Consider the following 24,256-nt stretch of genomic DNA (forward strand, 5'->3'; position numbering starts at 1 on the left):
CACAGAAAATGATTGCAATTACGCATGTTTTGCTATACAAGTTTATTTCCTTTATGTGTATTTGTTAAGATCATATAGCAATTCACAAGGTGTAAAGATAGTACAGCAAAAATTTGCAATTGGCCCTGCCAGTGTCTGTACAGACTAGAGATTCCAACTCTGTAGTCCATAGTGGTTCCTGGAGGAGTTGGAATAGCCCTGACCACAGCGTAAATGATGGCAGTTTAGGCCTACTCTGCCTGATCATCCGTCGAGCACTTCACAGTCCTCCTAAGGAACCGGAAGTCAGAGCTGAGTGCACACTACCTACGGTAAGGAAGGTGTGCTGATGTAGAAAATGATAACAGAGTGAATGAAACAAACAATAAAATACAAAATATCAGAGAGTGTATATATTGCTAAGGAATATGCTGCCTACTTACTGGCAAAATCATATATGTCCCCATCATGGTTCCATCCTCGTGTATGACCCCTGTCATGTCAATATCCTGGTCTCTATGGCCCCATCCTGGTATATGACCCCCATCATGGATATAGCCTGGTATATATGGCCCCATCCTGGTATATATGTCCCCATTATGTATATAATATTATGTATATAATCTTCCACCTCGCTCCCAGAGCGTCCTCCTGTGACACTGGCATGCCGGCAACTGAAAAGCATGTAAGCAGCACAGCGCATGACAACAGTGTCATGCGCAGCAACTTACAACACCGGCAGCTGTCAGTGTATTTTCTCCTCCCATGCCCAGGATTTTGCGGGTGGAGCGGTGAATATTCATGGCCTTTATTGGCGGCTGGCACATCACAGCTCAGGGACCCGACGGGTCTCTGTACTGCGATGTATTTCAGCTGGATGCATTCTCTTGGACACACGTCCATCTAAATCAGGGTCTGAGGCAGACAGGCCCCCTGCACCCCTGGGCCCAGTTGTGATCCCTGTGACCGCGGTCGTTACACCCCTGCTAGCTCCAAAGTTAACTTAGATCAACCCTGTTAACCATTTAAATAGCAATATCAATTATAGACAAAGGCACATAAATGGCTGCAATGTGTGCTTCCGACCCCCCACCCCACACCAAGACTATGAGGTACAGACAGCTTACCTTGGCTGCCCTATTGGTAATCCTGTGACAGAAAATCATGAATGTTTTGCAATTTCTAACCAGTGTGAACAGGTGCAAGCTGCTTTGACCGTATTATATACAAACCAATGAGGGCAGCAGCCATTGTATGGACTAAGTTACATGCAAACACTTAATCTATGAAATGCAATCTGAATTGCTGCTATATAGAATATACTTATAAAATGAAGGCTCTTAGCGCACAATTGGACATCTATACTATAAGCGCTTAGGTGTTTTACATGTTTATTCATTCATCGTGATAGGTGTCGTCTTAAATCTCCTGTGTTGTCTTTATAACTCAACAGTATTTCAGCCTCTAAACATCTAAATCACATTTGTGAATGGGGGATTAGCGATGATTGGCAGCATAGGTCAAATAGACAAAAGGCTGAGACTAGCTCGCTTGTTTTTCTCATGTCAATTAACAAGTGAAGTTTTTACTCCAAATGCCAGATTTATCTAGCAAGAAATGAACAGGTGGGTGATGTAAGAGCTTGTTTGAAAAAAGAAAAAAATGTTTGTAAAAAAATTCAAGTTTTTCATTTCCTCATGAATAGAATAATATATTTGTGCAATATAGGCAAGATTCCCAACAAACAGACTTTCGAAAAAACGAGTAGCTCTAAAATATTTTTTATTTTTTATGAAAAGCTTGTATTTTTTTATACAGTATAGATGGTCTTACATGACCAGAAAGTGCAAGCCATAAAAAATATAACTTAAGCAAAAAATCAAGGGTATTTCTAAAAATTAGTTTTGGATCTGAGATCCAACTTGCTGCATCCGATACAACAAACCCGAGATCTGCTATACTTAAAAATGAACAAGCGTAGATATCATGTCAGACAATAATGTCACAAGTACATTTCTGTGGCGCCCCTGACCTGGTCAGACACCACTGAGTACTGCACCCATGCGGCGGGCAGTGCAATACAGGTAATCCAGAAGGCTGACCGAGGTGTGACTACACAGGCGCATAGTAATCCGGTCTCGCACATCTACCTTTGGGAGGACTCCTGGAACTTCCAGGAGGGCGCGTGGCCTCCATGTCCGCTCAAGGGGTGTGGTGGAGAGCCTGTTTGCTAGGTGGCGTAGGCAGGCACAGTGGGGAGAGGAAGTAGAAAGGAGTGAGGAGTTAGTGAGTGCAGCTCAGGGAGAGCAGTCGCATGCAGCAGACCCTGGAGTCTGTCACAAGCTGACAGCGTATGCGCAGTGACTACCGACGGGGGAGATCGGTGACCTGGTAGTGCCGCCCGAAATCCACCCAAGGCTAGAGAGAGCAAAGGGGTGGCAGAGTAAGGGGACTGCCAGGGAGGTACCAGGCCTGCAAGGGTAACAGGTCCAAGTGCATAGATTCACCTTTCTTCTGCCAAACTTGCCGGTGGGGGTTCTTCAGACCCACACCATACCACCACAGAGTCCGCAGCCACATAGCAAAGAGAGGGCCCATAGTTCACAGGAGGCAAGCAGCCGTAGTGACCTCGGCCAGGCTACAAGCAAACGGGCTGAAACGAGGAGAGAACAGGCAGCAGCAACTTCCCTGGGTGACCCTCATAGGGACTTCAAGTCGGGGTCACCACAAAAACACACAGGGCTAAGGAAGGCAAGTTGGTAGTCACCCTCATCAGCCAGCCGGAAGGATACCTGGTTCCAGCCTGGTTCATCCCAGCTGCGCCCGGGTTACTCACCTACCATCTACTGTGAGTAAAAACCCTGAAAGACTGTCTGGACTGTGCCTGAGTCATTCTGCGACCTGTGGTTCCACACACCTACACAGGGCCCTGGGGCTTGCCTCACTCTCGGGAGGCCACTACAACTGACTGCACCCAGCATCAGCCCCAGGCACCCCTTAATCTGCAGTGGCGGTCTCCCTGACCGCAATACCGAGAGTGGTGTCACGAAAATCCTAAAATAAGGTTCCCTACCTGTGACCAGACTGTTCCCTCCACGTGGAGTCCCTGAAGGTAATGCACCGACACAACACCTGTGGGGCTTCACATTTCCATTGTCACTTGTCACCTGTGCGTCCCGAGCCTACAAGTGCCAGAAAGGCTGACAGTCAAGCTGTTCCACTATTCCATTAAGCTTCAATAACCGTAATTCAAGGACACTGCAATTTTACTCTAGATTTCCAGACCAAGATAACCCTTTCTTTGTTTATCCATTATCAAGGATTTATCTTTACATGCAGAAGTAACAACTTTTTGTAATTGCAAATGTTTTCCAACTATATATTCATGGATCAATATCATTAATTTAATTCCATGGGCCATACGATATCACAGCACAGACTTGCTATTGAAGAGTGATGTGAAATTGAGGTCCAATGTTCTTGTGATCGATAGAGATCCCGGCAGTATTTCCAACTTAGGCAGCAGTAACATTACTGATGTCACCACTCTTCAGAGGCACTGGGTGTTGTACAGCGCAGCGTGACCAGGAAGTGCCTGTTAGCAAAGTCTATGTAGTGTCAGAACGATGCTCCATAGACTTTGTTTATCGGAATCGCTGGACTACAGCGGATTTGTGTGGGATTTTTTTTTTTTTAATAAAGTGGTGAACAAGGGAAAATGTTTTATTTTATTTCATTGTGTTTTTATGTTTCCATTTTTTTCAAGTTTGCATTTGTGGACTATGATGGATTCACAGGACTACCGCGGATGTACTGGACTACAGAGGACCTGGGTGGGATTTTATTTTCTTGTAATAAAGTGGTGAATAAAGAAAAGTTTCAGGGACTGTTTATTTCAATAAAGTATTTTTGTGCGCGTGTGTATCTTTTTTTTTTTATTACTGGGTTAGTCATGGGGGTGTTCTATTGCCACCTCTCCATTATTAGCAACTAGGTGGGATGCCAGCATTGTTTTTTGATACTTCACAAGTAATATCAACCCCAAAAACCATTAAAGAATAAAAAACAGGAAAGCCAACACAAAATGTGTACTGGACTAAAAATTCCAAACTGTGCTTTTTATTAAAATTTGAGATTTTTGCCAAAAAAATCGCAATTACTTGAGCTACCCCAGTACGTCATGGCAAATCTCTTTGGGGCAGTCCTACTCTAAAATAATTTTATTTAAAATGTGCCATATGGCCTCACATATGAACACACTTCAAGCAGCATTTGCTTGGGCCTGTCACGCCCACAGCCATGATTCAGTCATGGGTACGGGATTGAAAAACACCAAGTAAGTACTACTTTAAACAGTTCTACTTTTTCCTATATGAGGCCGTATGGCACATTTTAAATAAAAAAATATTTTAGAGTAGGACTGCCCCAAAGAGATGTGCCGTGACATGGCAAAGTAGCTCAAGAAATTGCAATTTTTTGCCAAAACTCTCAAATTTTAATAAAAAGCACAGTTTGGAATTTTTAGTGCAGTGCACATTTTGTGCTGGCTGTCCTGTTTTTTATTCACCAAAAAACATTTTCCCGTATGTCAAGCACTACGGCAATAATGGAGCCATAGATCTCTATTGGCCCTTTTCATCTGTGCTGCAGGTTATAAACTAACATGTTTCTATGTGGTCTGAAAGAAGTGCAGGTTAAAAACTGACATGTCTTCATGTGGTCTCAAGGATGTGGCTGTTAAAAACTGACATGTCTCTTTGTGGTCTCACGGATGTGCCGATTAAAAACTGACATATCTCCGTGTAATTTTATGGACAAATGTGTGGTTCACAGGGACACTGTCACAGATGTGTCACTGCCTGTCATGGAGGTATCACGGCCGGTTGAAAATCCAATGGCAGTGAGTGCTAGAAGATCACTAAGATTGGCACCACATGTTATCTGATTGTTCTCTGTTTCCAAAGTCAGTGGGCTCTAAAACCCTGAGAAACTGACTATCCTTCATAGCAGTTGGTATCCTCTGACTTCCTTTATTAACCTCACCCTGTAGTGGCTTGGGTGCGGTTTATAGTTTGTCGCTTGCTGAGCTCTGAATAGGTTGTCTTCTGGTGCTTCTGAAACTTCTGTAGTTGCTGCTGCTCAGAAAAGTGTTTGTTTTTTGCGATCTACCAGTGCTCTGGTGATTGCAGTCATGTTTCCCCTGTATTGTTCCCTTGTGTCTTCCTTTAGCATTTAGTCAGGTTGATGAAGAGCTCATCCCACCCGTTCACTATTTAAGGCCCAGCACTCGGGATACCTAGAGTCAGGTATCCGGCTCGGCACATAGGTGAGGAACCTATCTAGGGTGGTGAGGGACCCCAGGTACCAGCTGTAGGTTGTTCTCAGGGGTCACCACTTCCCCCTTTCCATAGCTATGAGACATTCCTTTCCCATCCCTGTGTGTTGTCCTAGACTTATAGTATAGCTTCTCTCCCCACCGTGCGTGACAGACAAACAGTCCTTGAAAACACAGATATGTGAAGATCACCATACGTTATAATGGGTACATGTGGTATCCATGAAAAAAATGGATGCCACATATACCAAAATTACTGATGTTTGAAGGTGGCCTAAAACTGAGATTGTATAACAGGGAAAATTTGACTCTCGAACCTGTGACTGTGGAGCAGATCGTCAAACTATCCAGCACATTGTTGAGGAGTGCCCCCTTAGATCCTACCATGGTGACAAGAATGATTTCTGTACTGCAAATGATAATGCTATTGCATACATAGAAAATCTTGATATTCGACTTTGATTTTATCCTTTTGATATTTTTCAATCATTGTCTAGTGTCTGGTGTTTATTTTTATATGATGGTAAGGTATACATTCACACGAATAAATAGGCTTGAAATCAGTTGAATGCAGTCCTAGGAGACCACAGAGTGTCATACATGTCTTTTCAAGGCAATTTTGGTTTGGAGAACTTTGAACTTGCTGTAAATAAAATTTTGCAGAAAAATTTGGCAAAGCCAGTGAATTCAAACCATTGAACCATTATTATTATGGCGTGCTGTGAATGCTACCAGGTAGTGGCTGCAATAATGACACCAATTGTGGCATCATCAGTATTGCAGTTCAATGACAGCTGAGGGACTGGAGCTTTTTAACCCCCTGTCGTTTGCGCCTCTGTTACCGGTCGTACAAAGTAATTTAATTTCTTAGGTGTCATGTTACAGTTTGGATTAATATAAAGCACTACAATATATTTATACCATTAAGAACAATAGCCCTAGTTTTATTAAAAAGCCTTCTGCCAGAATTTCCTATGTCAAATAAATTTCTGAGAATTGAAATCATTTGGTGACAGATTTCATGATTAAATGGCAAATGTTATTGCTACAAGTTGCGAACATGTTGTGAAGATTAAACCACCTGCACTATAAGCTACAGACCCCACAACAGATCCCCTTATAAAGAAATCATTCAGGCGCCTGAACCCTCTCGAGGCTAGTTGGAGCTGGGCAGATGGTCTGAAAGCTTTAGTAAGTGAACAGATTCCGAAACAAATGCTAGGAATCTACTATTACAGATTGTTAATTCTCAACGTGTGAAATATATTTACAGAGAAATAGAGCTTGGCTTTCTTTTTATGACTTATTAAGACATTCGACTGCATAATAAAGTAATTTTGTTAAATTAAACATTTAAATTAATATTTAATGATATTTAGTACAAACTTAATTTATAACAAACGGATACATAAAACTATAAGCACAACAGAATAAAAAAGAATTATTCTAGAAGCCTTTTTATTTGAGTCATTCAATATTAATGCATTGGGTTTTATTAGGACGTTTGTATCTTCATACCTACATAAATATATATTAAATATGTGTAATAAATGCTATACATCAACGTAAAATAAAACAACCTAAACATGTTATCTGAATGCGGTGCAATATTTTCCATGGATCCATAGACTTGCATTGACGATTTTGATCCAACACTATGACTAAATCGGACATGCCAACCATTGGTGGCCAAGTGGTCCAAGGAAAAAAATTGGACATGTTTAATCCACAGAAAATCGGCCATCTGAACGAGCTCTTATAGATCATAAATTGTGTGGTAATTACATGATTATACTACCAATCCCCTCTAATTATACATTTATCACCTGTACTGTGGATACAAGAAAATGTTTTAGTCGAATAATCCCCCTAAGCAGTGGCGTAACTTGAAGCTCATGGGCCTCTATACAAAAGTACCAATGGGACCCCCAATTATTGCAAGTCTTTAATAGCATTGGTCTTTTTATATAGGAAAAAGGGACTCTTGGGGTTCCTAGGCAATTGTAGCCCTTCTCCTCGTACCTATTCTTGTTACACCCCTACCTTTAAGGAACATTTTACTTTGCCATTAAATACTGACTCTGCTCAACAAGTTTGCATGTGCATGCAGATTCTTTACAGTTGATCCACAGAAAACTTGATGAGATTTTCAAAAATGCATTTCCTTATACCAAAAGATTTCTGTATGGAAATCAGAGGATGCTGCATTTTTTTATACTGCACTAATAATATATATATTATGTACTCAGCCTATTAGTATATGTCAGGATTAGAGATGAGCGCGCCTGAGGTTTGGTGTTCAGAGTTCATACCGAACACAGACTTAACAGAAGAAAATATAGTTCAGGTTCAGAGTTCGGGTGCTTTACGTTTTTGCAAACCACTCGCGTGGGTATCACTTTGCTCGGGTGCGCTCGGTGCTCAGCCAGTGCAGTGTTTGAATGGCATGCACTGGGGATAACAACAGTATGATCGGATGTAGGGTGCACCAAACAAAAAAATGGAAAAACTCCACCAATAAGTCAACCAAAAATTTCATTCAACCTCATTGGAAACAGTGCATTACAAAGCCAAACTTCACATTGTCTTCGAAGGGATTTGGATAGCACTTAAAACTCCCTACAGAAAGGTCTTTTGCTCTTTCTGGAAGACAGTACCCATGTTTTCCTAATCTCATTCAACCCTAGTTGTTTACAGTTGACTCGGGAAAATCAATTTAGGGATTGATGTAGGCATTAGGCAGTATTCACACATGCAATACAATTTGCTCTAAAATGTGTACTTTTGGTGATTACATAAAAACTTCAAGGAATTCAAAACAAAATGGCCTTTTTAGAGCAGAGAGGTATAACAGCAAATAAGAAATTCATTCAGGCACATATATGTCATGGCAGGCTCACACAATCAGATCACAGTTCATTTTCCGTGTTCCACCAATAAAGAAGCACAGTCCTACAAGTCTTGGTGTCCCCATCAGCCTAAGTTCCTTTAACTTCCACCGAACACCGAACAGGTGTAATCAAAACATCCAGGTCACTCAGCAGTTTCACGCACTGCACTCACCAGTCTATAGATGTAGTGCAGAGAATATACATTTATAGGTACCTTCTGTCCCACCCACATACAGTGACAGCTGTGTCCCCTTCATGGCATGTGTAAGACAGTGCCCTGGTCAGAAAAGATCAAAGTAGAAATTTTGGGCTATATGCAAAACCCTATATGTTGCGTAAAACTGACACTGCACATCACTCTGAAAGCACCACCCCCACCATCACACATGGTAGTGGCAGCATAATGCTGTGGGGAGACTTTTTTTCAGCAGGGACAGGGAAGCTGGCCAGAGTTGATGGGAAGATGGAAAGAGCTAAATACAGGGCAATACTATAGAGCAATCTAATAGAAGCACCAAATGACTTGAGATTAAGGTGTAGATTAACTTTCCAGCAGAACAACAGCCCTAAACAGCTACTATTTAATGGGTTAGAGAAAAGCATATTCATGTGTGTGAATGGCCCAGTCACAGAACAGGCCTAAATCCTTTTGAGAATCTGTAACAAGACTTGAAAATTACTGTTCATTGACACCTCCATCCAATCTCAATGAGCTAGAGCTAGTGTGTTTTGTTACAAAAAAAAAAAAAAACTATGAGAAGAGGCGAACCACTGGTGGATTGGAGGAAACAAACAATAGGGACTTGTGTCCAGGGTAGTAATCCTTTCACCCATGATGAAATTTAGTTTTGTTATTTGCTAGATGGAGCTCCTTATTTATACTCTCACAGCACCTGTCCATTCATTGTGGATCTGCTTCCTCATCTGATAGAAGAATGGACTCCTGTTCTACCAGAAGATCACAATACTAGTGGATAACAACTACTGATCAGACATATTGAGTGGTAAATCTATTTTTAATATATAACAGGATTGTTGGATAAACCTATTCCCCCTTCTATAACTTTTTTTGCTCTAGTGCCAAAGAATATGTACTTCTAGAGATGAACAAATAGTAACATATTTGGGTTTAGATTATTCTTACGGAATACCTAGTACTATTCCAGTATTTGTCATGAATAACTAATCTAATGCAAGTCAATGTGGAATTCAATAATTTTTTCATGAAGATTCCCCAGAATAATGCTTGGGTTCTCCATTGACTTGCATTAGGTTTGTTATTCATGACGAATACTGGAATAGTACTTGGTTTCAGTATGAATAATTCGAACCCGAAAATTTTACTATCGCTCATAACCACATAGTTTTCATTGGACATGGTAATTTAAAGCACACCAATCACCAGAATTTTCCTATATAACCTAAAGCCAGTGCTATCATGCTGATTCTGTACATAACTTTAGTTGTCAGCTAGGATGTATAGGTTTTGAAACACAAGCAAGTCAAGTTTGTAAAATCATCAGCTTTTTGAATGACAGCAGATGCAGCAGCTGATAGCTGGGGTGGGTATTCATAGTTATACCCTCCCCCTGTTATTTATGCTAATTCTATTATAGAATTGATTTACTTTGTGAGTAGAAGGACCTGTGCTGATGTCATATCCATGTGACTAGAAGGGGTGGGGCCTCAGCCAACATAGATGATACCAAGAAACAACATTTTTCTGTTGGCTGAGGCCCCACCCCTTCTAGTCACATGGATATGACATCAGCATAGGTCCTTGTAGTCACAAAGTAAATTGATTCTATAATGGAATTAGCATAAATAACAGGGGGAGGTGATAAATATGAATACCCACCTCAGCTATCAGCTGTTGCAGCTGCTGTCATTCAAGAAGCTGATGATTTTACAAACTTTACTTGCTTGTCTTTCAAAACCTAAACATCCTAGCTGAAAACTAAAGGTATGTATAGAATCAGTCTGATAGTTCCAGTATAGCACTGGCTTTAGGTTATATAGGGAAATCCTGGTGAGTGGTGCGCTTTAATCACACAACATGGTCTGTGTAAATATATATACTGGTTTCTTCTTGACCATTATTGTTACGGGAAGTAGGACATCCAGTATATTGGACTCTATTGTGCAGACTTATCTGTAGTCCCAAAGCACAGAGGAAATGATTCACAAAAATGATGTTTTTACAAAGATGAAGAATATTACATTACCCATTCTAGATTTCATTTTGCGAAATACACTGATAATATCCATAGCAGACTCATCCGTCTAACTTATATGTGTTCATAGAATACATTACATTTCACACCTATGTCAGCTGGCGAGTGGTCAAAAAAATAGCCTCCCGTCCCAATAACAGAATATTGAACCATGAAAAAGGTAGTAAAGGGAGTGATATAAGGAGAGGTTGAATATTTCCAGAAGGTAACCAGACTTCATTTATTTTCATGGGCGTATTCAATTTTTTTTTTTCTTTAATAACATTCTTTACCTGAGGTCATCTGTCCTGCAGAAGTGATGAGAGATCGGCCATGTGTGGCCTGTGCTTATTCAGTTGTGCTGTATTAGCGTTCAGCGAATGTAAAGCTCTGAACAAATAAGAAGGCTTAAATACCTTTAAATCACACGTAACTAGTAATAAATTGGAGCTGGAGGATTAAAATTAAGCCATAGGGTCTGGAGCCTCTATGTGATCTGAGTCCCACCACTGACCTCGACTTCGCTGTTTTAGGAAGATTTAGCTAATTATTTCATTTGATGTCTCCAAGAAAGGGACGCATCTGCTTTAACTATTTAATACCTTTGCTTTTTGGGGGCAATGATGATGAGAACACTCTTTCCCATGTATTGACTATGAAGGTTATAATATTTTATAGTTTTCATCTTTTTTGCTACCATTTGCAAACAGCGATCCCTTTTTTTAAAAAAAATAATGCTTTTTGTGCGAAATAGTAAAAATATTAAATTCTTACCGAATTTCATTTTCTGCCATTTATTTTGCTACATATATACAGATATATATATACATATATATATTCAAATTATGCTGTTTGGAGTGCTATGTGCTAATATATTGTTGCTAAATATATACAGCTCTGGCAAAAAATAAGAGATAACTACAAAATGTTTACTTTTTCAGATTTTTTTTCTCTTATAGGTATATTTTTGAGTAATATGTAAATTGTTTTTTATTCTATAAACTACTGACAATGAGAAATGGTCAAGATAACAAAAAAAATGCATTGCTTTCAGACCTCAAATAATGCAAAAAAAACAAGTTCATAATCACTTAAAAACAACAATACTAATGTTTTACCTCAGGAAGAGTTCAGAAATCAATATTTTGTGGAATAACCATGATTTTTAATCACAGCGTTCATGCATGCTTTCCACTAGTCTTTCGCACTGCTTTTGGGTAACCTTATGTCATTGCTGATGCACAAAGTTAAGCAGTTTTTTGTTTGATGGCTTGTGACTATCCATTTTCCTCTTACATTACATTCCAGATATTTTCAATGGGGTTCAGATCTGGAGATTGGGCTGGCCATGATAGGGTTTTGATGTGGTTGTCCTTCATCCACACATTGATTAACCTAGCTGTGTGGCATGGCAGGACAAAACAGTCCTCAGAGTTGGGGAACATTGCATTACTTGAGATCTGAAAACAATGAATTTTTTTGTTATTTTGACCATTTTTCATTTTCAGAAAATAAATACATAATTTATTGTTTGGAAATTCGGAGACATGTCAGTAGTTTATAGAATAAAAAAAACAATTTACATTTTACTCAAAAATATACCTAAAAAGAGAAAAATCAGAAAAACTGACAATTTCGCATATCCTAATTAGAGGCAATAAATCATTGGAATAAACTGGTTATGTTTGATATTTTTGTTATATTACATTAATTGCTGTAAATATTTTTATTGATATTTGTATATGTTTCATGATAAAAAGCATGATAAAACAAAAGAAAGAAAAACGTTAAAGGGAACCTGTCATCTGATTTGTCCCCTATAAGCTGTAGCCACCACCAGTAAACCCCAATATACAGCATTCTAGAATACTGTGCAAAAGAGTCAAGGCTGCTCTATATAACGTAAAAAACACCTTTACTATACCTTTACTATACTCACCTGTCACCTGCAAGGTCGCTGGTCTCGGTCTGGCGCCTCCTCTCTTCCTTCCATTGCTGTCCTCCTTTTCAGATCTGTGTGGATATTACATCCTATGTCATCCACACTGAGGAACTCCATTGCGTTCCTACACATGTACACTTCTTTCTGTCTTTCTGTCCTGTTGAGTGTAAAGTACTGTAATGTGCAGATGCAGGGAAAGGTCAAAGACCACCCACGCATGCGCACTACAATACTTTGATCCTCCCTCAGTAAGGCAGAGATAAGTCTTGGTGTGCAAGAGCAGAATGGAGGACACAGTGTGGATGAAGTAGGATGCATCATCCACAAGAAGCAGGAACGAGGATGATGATTGCAAGGCAAGAGGAGGAACTGGACCAATACCAGCGAGGCCCATTGGAGCCGACTGCCCTGCAGGTGAGTATAATAACATGTTTTTACAGTATACACCTGGCCTGGTTTCTTATAAAGAGTATTCTAGAATACTGTATATAAGAGCTTACTGGTGGTGGCCACAGCTTATAAGGGAAAATCCTGGTGACTAGTTCCCTTTTAGGGTATGTGCGCACTAGGCGTTTTTTTCACGCTGCGTTTTTATGTGCGTTTTTGTCTCAAAAAACGCACCCGTGGCTAAAAACCGCGACAAAAACGCATGTGATTTGGTGCGTTTTTTGCTGCATTTTTAATCAGTGCACAATGCCATTAAAGATTGTTGATGAAAAAAAAAAAAAAGGTCTGATGTCATTTCCTTCTTCAAAATGTTCATTGAATGCAGGAGAGCAGACAGCTGCAGAACTAGTATATGCAGGAGAGCAGACAGCCAGCAGCTGCAGAACTACAAGGCTCAGCATCCTCCATCCAGGACTGTATGCAGGAGTTTTTTGCCCAAAAAGAAAAAAAAATGACATGGGCTTCGCTATATTTTTGTATGCTAGCCAGGTACAGCAGGCAGGTACAGGCTGCCCCCAATCCCCAGCTGCCTATTTGTACCTGGCTGGGAATCAAAAATATAGGGAAGCCCTTTTTTTTTTTATATTTCATGAATTTCAAGAAATAATTAAAAAAAAAATGACAGGCTTCGCCCAATTTTTGAGTCCAGCCAGGTACAACTAGGCAGCTGGGGATTGGAATCCGCAGTGCAAAGTGCCCAAGCTTTCTGGCCACCCCCGCTGCGAATTGCAGTCCGCAGCCACCCCAGAAAATGGCGCTTTCATAGAAGCGCCATCTTCTGGCGTTGTATCCAACTCTTCCAGCTACCCTGATGACTGTGGCTCGCTGGGTAATAATGGAGTTAGTGCTAGCTGTATATTATCAGCTGGCCTTAAGCCCGAAATTCATGGTGTCACGCCAATATTAGACATGGCCACCATGAATTTCTAGTAATGATAAAAAAAAAACACAACACACATAAAAATATTTTTATTAGAAATAAAACACAACACAATTAGTGACTCCATCTTTATTGAAATAAAGAACCCCCCTCCGCAGTAATCCTGGGTCAAGGGTCCCGCACCTTCCAATCCGGATCCAATATCATCTGATCGGTTTGCTGGAAGGCAAAGCGATCAGATGATGTGTCAGGTTAAAGGACGTGAATCACATCACACATCAGCTGATTGTATAAAAGCCGATTATACAATCAGATGATGCATCAGTGCAAAAAAAAAAAAATAAATAAATACTCACGTCTGTGCTGATTACTGGCAGCTCCTGGAGCAATCGGATGAGAGTCTGATCCTGTCCCATCGCTGCAGGAGCTGCCGGTAATCAGCTGATGAAGTCCCCTGATGGCAGGATCAGCTGATAGCCGGCCGGGCGCGAAAAAGCCGGCGACACCGCGAGAATTACGATCAGCTGATGCGTCAGGTGACTGCATCAGGTGATCCACCGCCAGGTCCTGTAAGCTTCGTACTTGCCCCGGGGAGTATGCACACAGCCAGAGCGGCGGTACAGGAACAGGAGCTGGGAGCGGGCATGGCACCGGGACCCTGCAGACAGGTGAGTATGACATTTTTTTTTTCTACTGTTCACTTTTGTTTTCACCGCTGCCTCCACCTCCCGCCCAGACATGGCGCCGCACGGAGCTAACATGGCACCGGGCGGGTTGTGGACGCAGCGGTGACGGTACCAGGAGGATTCATGCTTCTGTGTTTACCAGCAGAAGGAATCCTCTTCCTGTACACGTCTCTTTACTGCCCACCCCTTGCGTTTATAGCTGCGTTTTTAGTCATAGAAACGCAGCTATATGCGTTTTTCATTGCGTTGTTGAACATCTCATTGAACTCAATGGGTGAAAAACGCAGTGAAAAACGCAGAAATAATTGACATGCTGCATTTTTGTGGTCACCACAAAAACGCAGCTCCAAAAAAACGCTGTGTGCGGACAGCACTTATGAAAACCCATAGACATTGCTGGGGAAGCAATGTCACTGCGTTTTCAGCACAAAAATGCGGTAAAAAATGCCGCCAAAAACGCAGCAAAAACGCCTAGTGCGCACAAGGCCTTAGACCACGTAAACAAATTCAGTATTTGGTGAGTATTTTCCATCAGTATTTGTAAGACAAAACCAGGAGTGGGAGAAAAATACAGAAGTAGTGCACTCCTGGTTTTGACCTACAAATACTAAGTTAAAAAACTCACCAAATACTCAACGTGTGCATCTGGCTTAAGGCTATGTTCTCACGATGAGCTTTTGGTGAGTTTTTGATGTTGCAGAGTTTCTGCACCTATCATGTAAATTAGGTTACTAGCTGTTTTTTCATGCATTTTTATCAAGTTTTTGACATTGTACATTTTGTCTCTTTTTCATATGTAATGTTTTAAACAAACTGCTTTGTTTTTGATACTTTGTCGTATTTTACCTTGAAAAAATGTTATTTTCTTAGTTATGTGCGTAATCTATGCATTTTTAATATGGAAGTGGTCTAAAATGCATGTGCGTCTATTACTTGTGGATTTTCCACATCTAATGCAAGTCTATGAGAAAAATCTGCACATGACACACAGTGTACCCGGAAAAAATATTGACATGTGAATTTGAAGGTCAGTTTACGCTGAGTAAAATAAAAAAACATTGGGGTCATGAGATTTTTATAAATCCTTCTTCTTTGCTGGAACTGTAAAGACTGCTTTACACGGTACAACCGATTGTGCAATTTCACAATCGATCGTACCCGCCCCCGTCCTTTTTGCGTCACGGGCAAATCGCTGCCCGTGTCGCACAAAGTCAGTAACCCCCGTCACACGTACTTACCTCTCGTGCGACCTCGCTGTGGGCGGCGAACGTCCACTTCCTGGAGTGGGAGGGACGTTCGGCGTCACAGCGACGTCACACGGCCGCCGGCCAATGGAAGCGGAGGGGCGGAGATGAGCGGGACATAAACATCCCGCCCACCTCCTTCCTTCACATAGCCGGCGGTGGCCGCGTGACGCAGGTGAGCTGCTGTTCATCGTTCCCGGGGTGTCACACGGAGCGACGTGTGCTACCCCGGAAACGATGAACAACTAAATTAAACGATATTATGGAACCTAGCGACGAGTACACGACTTACGATTTGTGAGCGATACTGCGTTGCTAGGAGGTGTCACACAGGCCGGCATCGCCAGCGATGCCGGATGTGCGTCACAAAAACCGTGACCCCGACGATCTATCACACGATAGATTGTCTGGTGTAAAGCAGCCTTTAGACGCTGCATTTTTGAAGCATCAAGAAGTCGCTAAAAGCCTTATATGCTGCTTTTAGTGACCCGTTCCCTAGAAAATCATATAAAACTGTCTTGTCCTTCACACTTCTGCATGTGTTTGTTGGTACCAAACATTTTATTTAATAGAGATTTTACAACTAAGATCAGCATCACAATTTTACCATTATACAAGTTGTATAGAGCTCATCCACAGCCTATATTATAATGTACGCTACAACGACAACTGATTTTCTTTCATTGAATATTTTCTCTATAACTGGAGCATTTTATTGTGATATTGCGGAGGCCAACAAAACATAATTCTGGTGTTTTTAATTTTATTCCTGTTACCCTGTCTACTGATCAGGTTAATTTCTTTTATATACATAGGACATTTTTGAATGCAGCAATACCAAATTTTTTAATTAATATTATTGTTTTATTTTCGATGGGGTAAAAGGGGGTGATTTGAACTTTTGCGGTTTTTTTTTCATATTTTAAAAACGTATTTTTTCACACTTTTTATTATATTTTTTAGTCTCCTTAGGGGACTTGAAGCTGCGATCATGAGCCCAGCTCTGTACAGCAGAAATACTGTCTTCCTATGAATGACAATTCACAGCTGATGTTCACAGGAAGCTCATCATGACAGTGACATGGATCATCAGCTGACCCCCAGCTGTCATGACAACCCATCGGTGCCTCACGATCACATCATGGGGTTGCTGATGGGTGTGGGTAAATGTCTTACGACTTTTTAAAATGTATTATTGCAGAAGTCTGGTGTAAACACTTTCATGAATTGAGGCTATGAAATAGCCACTTTTGGGCAACGTATGTAAACTCTGCCCATTTTATCCAAAGATATGCCTGAAATTTACCTTAATTTTTTTGTGTGAAAATTTGGAACAGTTCTGCCAAATATTAGATTACTTGTCATACCATGTCTAATGGCATTGGCAATTTGATCATTGTGTAATGTATATAATGATCATTGCCCTCTACTGCTTCCATATGACTGCTATCCTATATGTAATCATAATGCTTCTGACTCGTCCTATGAGTCAGTAAGGGGTTAAGAAAATGTGTATTTAACACCTCAACAAATAATAGTTTCGACAATCGGAAGTTAGCCTGCTGCCTATTCTTTACACATTCCTATATTATTTACAGGACCTTTTATTAATATTAGGGCATCAGGACAAACTAATTGCCTAAGTTTTATTAAATTCTGCACTTTTCCTTTTTCTCATTTTACAATAAGCAATCTCGTCTTTAAATAAGACTCCCTTGAGTAAAAACAGTGGCTCCCGCATTAGATCATTTTGGGGTCTGCTGAGCCAGAAACTAGACTGGGAAATATTTTATAGGTTTGATAAAGTTAAAGACCCCAGATGGCAATATTTTCCTTGACTGTTTTGAACTTTACACCATGGGTGTTGCTTAATTTCTTGCTTCTTTTCGATGTTAGAAAGTCTACAGCCTCCTGTTTGTGAATGTTGTGTCATTTTAGAGAGTATTGGTTTAACATTTTATTGCCGTGGCTGTGTTAAGTAGGCATCACGACTAACACTGTATATTTGTCATATGTGTACCATGTTGGCCATATGTAAAGAGATTTTTACTAATTGTTTGCCTCGTATCAGGGGCTTGCTAGCAAATATTGGCCAAGGGGCAAATACGCAGCATTCTCCCACGAGTTGTGGTGGCTAATTTTCACTTGCTTACCTCTGACTGCTGCAGAAAATCAGCAGAGCTAATGTAAGTGGGTGCTGGACCCGTGTGCATGGTGTGAATGGTGTTTACGTATATCTTTCTTTATGCACATTGTGTAATTGTGGCCATCTACTGGCGGGTTTAGGAACTGCTCTCTGGTAAAGAGGTTAGGTGCTGCCTAGCAACAAGGAAGGTGAGACGGTAATTTGTTAAGTCCACAGCGGGAGGAGCAAGCTGTAGGATACAATCAAACTTGATCCAAGTTGTAATGAGTAAGAAGTAGACAGTGGAGAAAGCTGTATCTGTGGGAGGCATAACAAGAAGGAGAAATGTGAAAGCCAGTTAGATACCTCCCTATATCATCCCTATCCCGCAGTAGTGAGTACCAGGCCCAAACGATGGCTCCCTGGGTAGCCACTGACCCAAGCAGTACTAGTCCTAGACTGGAGGTTTGGCATAGATTTGTGCTAACAGGTAAACACAGAATTAGTGGTAGATGAACTTTGTAAGATGGCGTTCAAAACCATTAATAGTAGCGGGTCGCTATGGGTGGCATGAGACCATGGTCCTGTAGGACTCTATGACTCCATTGAGTGAATCTGAGGTATAAGACACTGAAGGGGAGGACGTGTAAATAACAGCAGTAGTTCCAGGAACCATGGAGCAGTTGGCTGCAAAAGTGGGTTTCGAACTTGAATGTACCATATCTATAATGTTCAAGTGTTGTGCCCACAGTAATGATGTGACAGAAATAGTGAGCATAACTGTCAGTAAAAGACTGTTAAAAAGAAACCAAAATCTGTGTCTGTGAATTCAAGGTGGGAAAATCCTGGTCTATATGAGGGCCTAAGCACAGATATGGCTTGTAAACACAAATTCCACACCCCACCAGAAACACCATCACAGACACAAACCCACTTGCTCTGTGAGGATGGCTGAGGTGCAGACAACAGGTGGGTATTCTTTGACCGTGCCTAAAACCCCAGGCCACCCTTACAGTAACAAGGCTTCAAAAAACAGTGGCTGGTGTTTTTGTGATGCTTTGGCCTATCAAGTCGTCACAGGGTATTGTGCAATCTGCTCTCCTGTGGAATATCCACCTCCTCCTTGGTTACGGTCCCCAACTTATGGTGTTGCCAATACCAGCCAAGCAAAATATTAGGAACACTCTGCACCACACCCACCAGACACACCAGTGGATGGCCTGAGTGGAATAGGGTCGCCCACTAAAGGGGTTGGTAAGGGGAGGTCAGGAGTGTCAGGAGTAGGTCAGTGAAGCATAGCAAGTGAAGGAGAGAGGAGGTCAGCAGCCAGGCTCCTTGGAAGTAACTATGTGGCAAACGGTGGTCTGGGCCTAGTAGGACTGGACCCCCGGTCGCAGGAGATCATGTGTAGTGGCACGGAACTGTCGAAGAGGACAGCCGGCAGCCTTGTACTGTCACCGGGCTGGGACCAGGGCATGACGGGGTACTTGGACCGTAGGTTAGGGAATAGCTTCTGGCAACCTGACAATTCACCCGACGAGGACGGAGCCTTCAAGATCCGCTCTCCATTCACTCCAGAATTGGGGTACTAGCACAATGAGGGGGATAGGACTTTCCACAAAAACGGTCCAGAAAATCCCAAGTGTGAACCCTGAGAGCAAGCTCCCACAGTTAGCCACACTGGGGAGCGGGACCCGACTAGTTTTATCCTATAGGGACCAACTAGCAAGAGAACTCAGTGCCAAGGGAAAGGTCATAGATTATCAGGCAACACCAGTGAGAACAGGACCCAAACCAGCTCCCTTCGGCGGCAGCAGTGTCCAGAACTTTGGTTTACCAAGTTGTCGGTGTCAGCTTTATGGACAGTGTGAGTACGTAATTGACCCTTTCACCCCCAACGGCACTCACCGAACACCATCACCGAGTCCAGGGGTATCCCCCCTACCCGTCGAGGGTTCTAACACCTGACTGCCCCACTCCATCGCCCCGGGTACTCCCAGCCGCAGCGGTGGTACTCCACCTTACAACAAACCACAGGTGGCGTCACAAACTTTAAATATACCATCCATAGTAAATACCCCTTTTATTTGAGTGGCCGCACGACCCCCGGGTCTGGAGACCCCTCGAGTCACCGCGGATCCGGATCCGAGCAGCCCTGCTGCTGACGTGGGGCGGCACATTTTCATATTGGGAACACACATACATGCGCAGTTCTATATACATTGATCTGTTAGTAACGACATGATCATTCGGAAGGAACAAGAATTAGTTTTACTTATTTCTTTTGGTTCTAGGTGGTGTGGAACAAATCGAATCTGAGGCCACCTTCACACATAATCGTGTTTCCAGTACGTGTGGTATCCATTTTTTTCCACAGATACCACACGTATTCACTCATTATAACCTACAAGGCTGCTCCCATGTCCATGTTTCTTCACAGATTGTGTCAGTGCAAACCACACAGAGACATGTCATTTTTATTCCTGCAGCACACCTGTCAAGGGCCAATGCAAATGTAACGCCTGGCCCCGCTCCCAGGCTCCAGGAGGGGTGTCCTCCCTTCCACCTGCCTGGATCCGGTTCCAGCACAGTATTTCTGTACACTCCCGCTCCCAGGGGCAGGTGTTTTTAACCTACTCGTAGCCGGGCCATGGGTGCAGATCCTCTGCATCGTCACGGGGTGGCTTGGCCCAGTTCTGCTGCCCCGAGGTGTACAGGAAGAGAAAGATGGCGGTGAACAGGAGGCAGGAGTGGAGGATGAGTGTGGTAGTTGGAGGTGGAGGACGGGGGTGACAGTTAGGAAAATCTATTAGGATAATCGTGACGCCACCTGTGATACGTGGCCAGGGATGGGCCACCACTGCAGGGTCTCTCGCCAGGGCAGATGTTGGGGTGCAGCCGGGATGGTGTTGCTCCCCACAGACGGATCGGGATTACCCCGGGGAGGATGATGGAGGACGGAGGTGGTGGTAGTTCCCGTTGGCGCCTCAGTGCTGGGCGTTGGCACCAGTTAAAAGAGTGGCAAAGACAGGGGCTGCGGTTCCAAGTCTTTTTACTCACAGGTTGTTCAGGCACTGCCCCAGAGTACCATTCTCTGCCATGATGGACTCCAGCCGATCCCGGATCCATCGGCCTTCACCGCCGGTGGCCGTGAAAGTTTGTTAGTGAAGTGTCCCTTGGTTGCTATCCAGAACCCGTGCTGAGCCTCCTGCTCCAAGCCGCGGGTCCAAGAAGAGAGAGAAACACTAACTCCAGTTGTCAGTGCTAGGTGTTATCCCAAGCTGTGCCCAGGAAGGTTCTGTCTCAAGTGTGTTGGTTGCGCCTACTTCTACCCCATGTGGTTCCCGCCCCCAGTGGTTGTCCTAGCAACTGGAAAAATCCCATGCTTCCTGATGTCTACTTATTCTGTCTGCTCTAGTCCAACCCCCTGTGAGTCAGCACCTTACTGTTGTTGTGTGTGTGTTGTGAAGGCACCGGCAGGTTAACCTCCTCCTGACCCGGGATAGATATTACCCCTGAAAAGTAGTGTAATACCCTGTGGTGCCTGAAGCACAGGGGCACCACCCACGCTTCTGCTCCCAAGCTCCGTTGGTGCATCCTCTCTCTCACTTGCTTGGCAGCGCCATATGCTCTTCTCCTGTCCTGAGGTCTGCCATGGCCTCCTCTTGCTTCCAGGCAACGCGCAGTCCTTCTGTGAGTGCCCGTAGGGTGCGCGCAGCCACGCCCCTGTCTTAAAGAGTCGGCGTCCCATCACCCGGAAGTGACCTCTGAGGTCACCTGTTTCCCTAAGGTATTTAAATCCACCTCCCATTACAGGAGGCACCTTAACAACTATTAGTGCATTGCTAGTTCTCAGGACATTGTACGTTACTGTGTCTAGTTCTGATATTGAGTCCTAGTTCCAATCTCGTGTGCCTAACCACTGTCTCGTCCTAGAGCCTGCTCTACTACTACCTCTGTGCTGCCATGTAACAGCCACAACCTCCGTCCTCCATGCTGCCATGTCTGAGCTGCTATCTCTGTGCTGCCACGTTAGAGCCACTAACTCCGTGCTGCCACATCTGAGCCACTACCTCCATGCTGCTTTATCTGGCCCACCACCTCCATGCTGCCAAGTTCGAACTTCCACCACCATGCTGCCACATCCTTGCACACCAGCATTGGACATAAAGAGATTCTACCCGTCAGTAAGAGCCGACCACCACTGGTTCCTGGCAGTCGTATATTTAGGCCCCCAGTGATAGCCCCTGTATAGAGGTTCGCTACTGGTTGCTCCTTCTGAGGAGTCCAGTGTACGGCCAAGTGGGTCCACATCTATGCTCGCCGCCCCTCGGCAACTGTAGCAGCAAGTCTGTGGATTTGTGAAAAAAAAACATACGGCACACGGATGACATCTGTGTGCTATACATTGTTTAACATTGCAAATTATGGGAGAAGCTTTGTCATTTCATTAGCCAACTGTGAAAAATACTGATTACACACTGATGCAAAACACTGATGATACCACTCTTTTTTCATGTGCTTAAACATGGACATGTGAAGGAGACCAGAAACATATTTATATACAGTTCATTCTCTTTGTAATAAGCTTGGATACATAACACACATGGTACGAATCTACAATAAGTCATTCTTTGTATTACAACTGCAGCATCAGTCAAGTGCATACATTTCAAAAATACAAAAAAAAGTATTCAAAAGTAGCAGACTGAATCAACCACATCAATAATGCCTGTGCTCAACTGTATTTATGCCAGGTACAGTTAGGTCCAGAAATATTTGGACAGTGACACAATTTTCGCGAGTTGGGCTCTGCATGCCACCACATTGGATTTGAAATGATACCTCTACAACAGAATTCAAGTGCAGATTGTAACGTTTAATTTGAAGGTTTGAACAAAAATATCTGATAGAAATTGTAGGAATTGTACACATTTCTTTACAAACACTCCACATTTTAGGAGGTCAAAAGTAATTGGACAAATAAACCAAACCCAAACAAAATATTTTTATTTTCAATATTTTGTTGCGAATCCTTTGGAGGCAATCACTGCCTTAAGGGTATGTGCGCACGTTGCTTTTTACCTGCTTTTTACCTGCTTTTTTGCTGCTTTTTCTTCTGCGCTGTTTAATGCCAAAATGGATGTGTTCTTCTATTCAAGCAAAGTCTATGGGAATTTGGGTTTCTTGTTCACACTATGTTGTTCAAAATGCTGCCTTTTTGTGTCAGAACTTTGGTCAAAAACTCAGCTTTTCAAAGAAGCAACATGTCAATTGTTTTTGCCATTTGGGTTTTGCACTGCAAAGCTGAGTTTTTGACCAAAGTTCTGCCACAAAAAGGCAGCATTTTGAACAACATAGTGTGAACAAGAAACCCAAATTCCCATAGACTTTGCTTGAATAGAAGAACACATCCATTTTGGCATTAAACAGCGCAGAAGAAAAAGCAGCAAAAAAGCAGGTAAAAAGCAGGTAAAAAGCAACGTGCGCACATACCCTAAGTCTGGAACCCATGGACATCACCAAACACTGGGTTTCCTCCTTCTTAATGCTTTGCCAGGCATTTACAGCCTCAGCCTTCAGGTCTTGCTTGTTTGTGGGTCTTTCCGTCTTAAGTCTGGATTTGAGCAAGTGAAATGCATGCTCAATTGGGTTAAGATCTGGTGATTGACTTGGCCATTGCAGAATGTTCCACTTTTTTGCACTCATGAACTCCTGGGTAGCTTTGGCTGTATGCTTGGGGTCATTGTCCATCTGTACTATGAAGCGCCGTCCGATCAACTTTGCGGCATTTGGCTGAATCTGGGCTGAAAGTATATCCCGGTACACTTCAGAATTCATCCGGCTACTCTTGTCTGCTGTTATGTCATCAATAAACACAAGTGACCCAGTGCCATTGAAAGCCATGCATGCCCATGCCATCACGTTGCCTCCACCATGTTTTACAGAGGATGTGGTGTGCCTTGGATCATGTACCGTTCCCTTTCTTCTCCAAACTTTTTTATTCCCATCATTCTGGTACAGGTTGATCTTTGTCTCATCTGTCCATAGAATACTTTTCCAGAACTGAGCTGGCTTCATGAGGTGTTTTTCAGCAAATTTAACTCTGGCCTGTCTATTTTTGGAATTGATGAATGGTTTGCATCTAGATGTGAACCCTTTGTATTTACTTTCATGGAGTCTTCTCTTTACTGTTGACTTAGAGACAGATACACCTACTTCACTGAGAGTGTTCTGGACTTCAGTTGATGTTGTGAACGGGTTCTTCTTCACCAAAGAAAGTATGCGGCGATCATCCACCACTGTTGTCATCCGTGGACGCCCAGGCCTTTTTGAGTTCCCAAGCTCACCAGTCAATTCCTTTTTTCTCAGAATGTACCTGACTGTTGATTTTGCTACTCCAAGCATGTCTGCTATCTCTCTGATGGATTTTTTCTTTTTTTTCAGCCTCAGGATGTTCTGCTTCACCTCAATTGAGAGTTCCTTAGACCGCATGTTGTCTGGTCATAGCAAC

Source organism: Anomaloglossus baeobatrachus, chromosome 2 (assembly GCF_048569485.1).
Source record: "Anomaloglossus baeobatrachus isolate aAnoBae1 chromosome 2, aAnoBae1.hap1, whole genome shotgun sequence".
Lineage (NCBI taxonomy): Eukaryota > Metazoa > Chordata > Amphibia > Anura > Aromobatidae > Anomaloglossus > Anomaloglossus baeobatrachus.